The following is a 7,401-nucleotide window of genomic DNA, read 5'->3' as shown; positions in this document are numbered from 1 at the left end:
GAATCTCGCCTTAGGTATCGGTGATCACCGACCGTGAAAATAACTAGATCACTCGCCTGTGGCTCTTTCGTTTGTTATCTTAATAAGTAAGTTAAGAAACATTCATTTTGAAATTAAGTCAGGCCACTAGCAACTGGCGTAAACTGAAAAAAAGGAATTGTCAATTAAGAACTATTGTAGGATCCGAGGTTTCTTGGAGGTGGTTTTGTAGAGTATAGGCAGGAAACAGATTTGATGATTATAAACGGAGCTGTTGTGAATGGGTTTAATTGTTATATGTGATGATCAAAACAGCTCTTGTCCTTAGCTAATTAACAAGCTGATAACTACAAATATAAAAGGGACGAAAACGAAATTTTATTTTGAAAAGTAAATTTGTCTTTGGTGACCGGATATGCTTCAGATCATGAGGGCTAGTGTTCGACGACAGCCGAAATTCAATCTTTCGTGCTGCTTGCTATATGATATGGGCACATAATGCATATACGGTATATGGAAAGAATGACCAAATGTTGGAGTGACTTCTTGATTTACATCTCGAAAACGAGCTGGTGAAGCTTTCAAGTCCTATAAATAAGAAAAAATTGACTAAATTTACCAAAAATAATCTGTTTTCTTTAGCTGAAATTGACACTTGTCATTTTAATTTAAATTTTGCATTCTGCAGTTCCTTTGGGACAGTTATATATAGTTGGAAAATTAAGATTTGCTTCAGATCACGACGGCTAAAGTTCGACGACAGCCGAAATTCAATCGTTGCCACTTGCCAAATGATATGGGCACATATCATTTGTCTATTTGCATAAACTTTCAGAAAAGTCCTTCGTCTTGTTTTAACCTCGCATCTCGCGTCGCTCGCTTAGCTGCATGTTCTACCCTGAAACTCCTGTGGTAAGTCTAGTATATACAGTGTATGGAAAAAATGGCAAAATGTTGGAGTGACCTCTTGATTTGCCACTCAAATACGAGCTGGGAAAGCTTTCAAGTCCTATACAATAAGGAAAATTCACTAAATTTACCAAAAAGAATCTATGTTTGCTATAGCTGAAATTGACAGTTGTCATTTTAAGTTAAATTTTGCATTCTGCGGTTCCTTTGGAGGGGTTGTGTATAGTTGGAAAATGAAGATGTTATAAAATAATCAAAATAGAGGGGACTTATAATCGGTTTCCTTTGCAGTGAATGGTTTTACTCGGTTTATAACCACGCTTATTTATGGTGTGAATTACGGGTGCAGTCTTTATAAAGTAAGTTAATATATTTTGGCATTTAACACTGGTCTGGAAACAACAGAAATTATGAATGCAGCAATATTACACGGTTTCGAAAATAAAAGGAGTAACATTTCATGCTCATTCAGTTGATATGGACTAACGTGAAAGTTACCTTTTTGAAAAGCACACATACAAAAAACAAAACAAAAAACAAAAAACAAAAGCCTTTATGTATTCATCCGGAGATCACCCAGTTGGACAGATATTACAAAGTTGTTAGGTGTGATAACAGCCGGATGCAATTGTATTAAAGGATATCTGTCCAATTGGGTGATCGCCGGATGAACACATGACAGGCAGCAGTAAATTGCGATAAAATGATTGTCATTAAATAGTCAGGCAAATATGTCCATGCTGACCGCACCTGATGACGTTCTTTAACCGCCTTTTAATATGACGCCCAGCCAAGCGGGCTGGCTTGGTTTCCGAGAAATTCGACTGGCTATTATTTTGTTATTTTATTTTTATTATTTCTTTTATATCTCCGGTTTCTTGCGAGCGAGATTGTGATAACTGGGCTTGAAGTGTTTCTGATATGAACACGCCAGCCTAGTTACAGGGTTCCGTAGGAAGGCAGCCCTTGCCTGTTGTATTTTCCACATCAGAAGTTTGCTACTTAATTGCAGCTGTTAAACAACGAGCCGGAGGTTGAAAAATGCTATGTTAGGCGCGAACGAGAAAACTTAACGATGAGTTTTTTTATCACACGGTTTTATTCCTTGAATTTCGTGCACAAACCCCAACCGCGCAACCGTTTTTCATCTTGGTTTTCTCATATGAATATAGGACAAAACTCGCCCAATTAACTGAGCCAGCCCGGTTAAAAGGTTCAAATGAAAATAACCTGAAACACTTACATGAATTAGGTTTCCGCCAATGTGTATTTTCCCAGAATTAGTCAAGTTCTACATACTTCAGTACGAGAAAACCAAAATCAAACTGCTGAACCAAACGTACAATAAATTGAACAAAACTGTCTTGTAACTTAGGTCTAAAGATTTGCACGCCATACAACATTAAGAGTCACTGACTGAAAATATCGAGAATGGCTGGCCAGGTTAGAAAAATCGAAAATTCTGAAACTTTGCCTAAAGAACGCTTATAGGGAGCCACTTTCAAAAATATTATTCCAATTTTCTTAGAATTTTAAGTCTTCGAGAAATTCGCAAAAAACGAAAATATAGCTTTTTGCCTCATTAAATATGCAAAAAATATCTGGAAAATTTCTCGGTATTCGCATTGAAACAATTTACAAAACAAGAACTCGGGGTAAACTTAGCATAAGAGCTTTACTTTTCTTCTATCTAACAATAGGAAGTTTTAAACTTTTCAAGCATTTTGAAGGATTCCGTCGACCGTTGAAGAATTGCCTTTTAAGGCCCCTATGAAAACGGCAAAAAATTGCGTAGTTTTACGGGCTTAAAACGCATCTTGGTATGTCCGATATGGAACTAAAACAAGTACTGTGCAAAAGAGTGTCGTTTCTACTATAATAATATGGAAAAAAATTCCTGGGCAATCGAGGTTCACACAGGTAAAATGCAAAAGTTCGCGACAGCCTCTTCTCAAATTTGCATAATGCGGTATGTTCAAAGAACTCTATTGTTGAGCACTCTAGTCTGTTTTTGTTCCATTTGTGGGCGTTGCTTTGTTGGAAATATACAAAAAGAGAGTTGATCCACGTCGTCATCGCAACATTGTTTCATTATTTCACGCAAGGTACATAAAACTATAGACAAAGCCCAAAATATAAGTTCAAACACGCAGCATGTATTACATGACTGGCGTCACGTAATATTTATTTTCAGTTAGCTCCAATTGGAATTACTAGATTGTTGAGGCTTAGACACTTGCTTATAATAGAGACATAGCAGGGTTTGTCTTTCCCGTTTATATACACTCGATTAGTCTGCAAATATTCGAAAGGAGACTGGTCTTTTAAGGTAAATTTTAGCATGTGTGTCGATTTTGATCTTGATGGAAAATGAATCAATTAAATACACGAAATGAAACGAAGAGGTTTTATTAACTTGATCCAGCCAGACCAAGGAAGCAAGTTTTCTTGAAAAATAGAGTAAGACTGTTTGAAATCGAGACTCATATAAAAATAACGGGGGTGCTCGTCGTACATTTTCGGGGTTAATCTTCAAAAGGTCCACCGCGAGAGCTTTTGCGTTACCTTTTACGGGGATTGAGCCGAAAAATATGACAGGGATAATGTGTTATGTAAACGGTTGTCAGTTTAACCATCGATTTTCCCTCTTTCTTTATTATTTGGAAACTATTAAGTCTAAGTAATTGAAGGCACCAACAACGACAAAACAACACTGTTAGAAATATATCGAGTAATCATTCTATGAAGAGACTTTTCAATTTTCGTCAATTATGCAAAAAAAGTTCACGTAGCCTTAAAAACGTTTGTGTTTGCTGGCGCGCGTTCTTACTGCCCAGATTTTTTCTTCCAAATACTGATTGAAGAAGACCAAAAGTTAATCAAAGTATTTATTTCGACCCGTTATTTAAGCCCGTAAAATTACGCAATTTTTGCCGTTTCCATAGGGGCTTGATTTCTTCGACAGCCGACGGAACCCCTCAAAATTTAATTTAATATAAAGTTTTCAATATGCTTAGTTTATCCCATGTTCTAGTCTTGTTAATTGTTTCAATGCGAATATCGAGAACTTCGACTCAAGCGCGGCAGTAGCACGACGTTTGAAACCGTGCATTCACTCAGTTCGGCAGGCTAAATTGAAGTCGGCGCGACTACTTATAGCACGGCAGGCCTAATCCCCCGTTCCGCACGGCAGTAGCGCGACTTGGCTTCGAACGGCGTGCTCTTGCCATGCACGTGCCGAACTGAACCAGGGACGGCGGAGCCGGGGTGGAGCCTTAAGCCCCCCCCCCCTCCTCCACTTTTTACCACGATGACAGTTTATTTTGTTTTAGTATGAGGTACAAATGAAGAAATAAAGAAGAAGGAAAAGAAAACGAAAAAAGTCTGGTTGGCTATACAGTTTTACCAAGAATTCACAAAGCTACAACCTCGCACCAAATCTGCATGCAGGAAGCTTTTCGTGTTTACATAGTTTTAACCTTTCCGCAGCGTGCACTTCCTTCCCACACACGGGGGGGGGGGGGGGAAGGGGGGGCTTGTGTAAAAGCGAAGGTCAGTCAGTACTAAGGCCGTGAAATATCATGGGGGGGGGGGGGGGGCTGAGAAAGATCAAGTATCAAGCGCACAATACCTTCAAAATATATTGCTGTAAATGCACTAAAAGTACCTGTCATTTTATAGTTCATCCACTAGGTTGATTTTCTCAGGAACTACGCCATGGAGAATGTCAAAAATACCATTTCCGAGCCCCTAGACTTAAAAAGGTTTTTTCGGGGGAGGATGCCCCTAGACCCCTCTACAAACTTTCGCCGGCACCGCTCGTTTTCAAGCCCTGCACCTTCCCCCCCCCCCCCCTATTTCTTTCACTTGAAAAAAGACTCCGCCGTCCCTGTGAATTCATATCCTGCTGCATCAGCTGCAGTTGCTTTCTAGCATTTAAAAAGGTTTTCAGCAAAGCAAACTTCTTCCGATCTTCTGCGCGAATGAATTAAATTCGACGTTTGAATCTTTCATAGCTTTTTGTCATGCCACTGCCGGGCCAAATTTATTTGAGTTCGGCACGGCAGAAGCACGACGTTTGGACTAGGCCGAATTCCAACCGAAGTCAGATCGCGGGATAGACATCAAACAGTCTTACTCTATTTTTCAAGAAAACCTGCTTCCTTGGTCTAGCTGGATCACGTTAATAAAGCCTCTTCGTTTCATTTAGTGCTTCTAATTAATCCGTTTTCCATCAAGATCAAAATCGACACACAATGGTTAAAAAATACTTCAAAAGACCAGTCTCCTTTCGAATATTTGCAGACTAATCGAGTGTATATAAACGGGAAAGACAAACCCTGTTGTCTCTATTATAAGCAAGTGTCTAAGCCTCAATAATCTAGTAATTCCAATTGGAGCTAACTGAAAATAAATATTACGTGACGCCAGTCATGTAATACATGCAGCGTGTTTGAACTTATATTTTGGGCTTTGTCTATAGTTTTATGTACCTTGCGTGAGATAATGAAACAATGTTGTAATAACGACATGGATCAACTCTCTTTTTGTACATTTCCCACAAAGCAACGCCCACAAATGGAACAAAAACAGACTAGAGTGCTCAACAATAGAGTTCTTTGAACATACCGCATTATGCAAATTTGAGAAGAGACTGTCACGAACTCTTGCATTTTACCTGTGTGAACCTCGATTGCCCAGAATTTTTTTCCATATTATTATAGTAGAAACGACACTCTTTTGCACAGTACTTGTTTTAGTTCCATATCGGACATACCAAGATGCGTTTTAAGCCCGTAAAACTACGCAATTTTTTGCCGTTTTCATAGGGGCCTTAAAAGGCAATTCTTCAACGGTCGACGGAATCCTTCAAAATGCTTGAAAAGTTTAAAACTTCCTATTGTTAGATAGAAGAAAAGTAAAGCTCTTATGCTAAGTTTACCCCGAGTTCTTGTTTTGTAAATTGTTTCAATGCGAATACCGAGAAATTTTCCAGATATTTTTTGCATATTTAATGAGGCAAAAAGCTATATTTTCGTTTTTTGCGAATTTCTCGAAGACTTAAAATTCTAAGAAAATTGGAATAATATTTTTGAAAGTGGCTCCCTATAAGCGTTCTTTAGGCAAAGTTTCAGAATTTTCGATTTTTCTAACCTGGCCAGCCATTCTCGATATTTTCAGTCAGTGACTCTTAATTCTTGAAATTACTGGAGAAAAGGCTGACGCCATTTCCAGTTTTCACGCTACATGTAGTCACTGCATCCTCTGAATTAAAGGTCATTTAATTCTGATGATCTAAATCACAAAAGCATGGACGAAGGTAAATAAAGAAGTATAGAGAGTAAGCAAGCTTTAACTTAAACAAATAAAGAAAGACACATCTTAACGGTTTCGCATCTCAACTACGTTTTTACTTTACAGTAGCCAAGTAAACCAAACGCACATATGTATATCTAAGTACGAAGAGACAGCAATAGTCTATCCTTATCAACAGAAAAAAGTGAAACTCACGTTCAGTGTCAGTCTCCCTCAATTTCAAGACCTTTGGCAAAACCAGCATGGCGATTGTTTTATTGTGGTTACCACCTGTCAAAAGTACAAGCTCATGTCAAAGATTCAACCAGTGCCAACACAAATTATTGAAATTGAAAATGTTCAATGGTGTATTATTAAGCCTATTGCAAATCTGTACATTTGTGGCGTATGTCCTTTCCCAAAAACACGTCAATTTATTCAGTTGTTATATTTTTTTTTAAGATGAGTGACATGTTGTGTCAACGACGCAAAATGTTATGTAAAATTTACATATCGTCAACTAAATTGCGTTTAGAATATTCCATACGACGTCATATTCCGTAGGGAAAGACGACTCGACGAAGAGATTTTTTTGTGAGAATTTCGCTGCACGCTTTAACTCGAGGTTGGTTTGAATAATTGCATTGAAAGCAAACTTTTTAATTCCATGCCTGGTAGTAAAACTTAAAAGGTATTTTAGCTCAGAGCCTTTTAAAATCCGGGATAATCTAATTAAAGAACACCGCGTCGCTTGTTGAAAACAGGACTATATCGCGTATGAATAGGAACTAAAATGAGATTCTAAAATGAGAAAAGAAGCCTTAAATTGAAACAACACTCTCTGGAAATTATGTCCTTGCAAAAATCTCCTTTACCACGGACTAGAGTTTGCTAACTGGACTTAAAGCCCATGTAACTGAATAAGTCGGCTTTTACGTACTCACTGAGTCTTAAAACTAATGCTCTGAATCTGAATGAATAACGAGATATCAGTATGCCAAACAATAGTGAGCCAAACTTGGCCATGAGGAATCACGCCAATAGCTGAGAAAGAAATGGTTGTTTATGTTGAAGGTTGCCATAAAAAGACAGAGTGGTAACTGCATGAAATGTTCCGCTGTGGAAATAATACTCGTGCATCACCTGTAAATACAAGAATCAATTATCCTCCAAGCTGCTTTCTATGTGTCTGCGTTATGCAGTAATTAAGAAATGTCA

General features: G+C 38.1%; 1 protein-coding gene across 1 annotated transcript in view; it reads left to right on the top strand.

Moving 5' to 3' along the window:
- The window catches only part of LOC149108402 (CUB and peptidase domain-containing protein 2-like), a 55,388-nt gene that overhangs the window by 11,186 nt on the left and 36,801 nt on the right, over window positions 1-7,401 (top strand). The gene's annotated exons all lie outside the window — the stretch shown is intronic.

The sequence above is a fragment of the Orbicella faveolata genome, unplaced genomic scaffold (assembly GCF_042242905.1).
Source record: "Orbicella faveolata isolate gen_17 unplaced genomic scaffold, um_ofav_v1 contig_26, whole genome shotgun sequence".
NCBI classification, from domain to species: domain Eukaryota; kingdom Metazoa; phylum Cnidaria; class Anthozoa; order Scleractinia; family Merulinidae; genus Orbicella; species Orbicella faveolata.
This window is presented reverse-complemented; position numbering and strand designations above follow the sequence as displayed.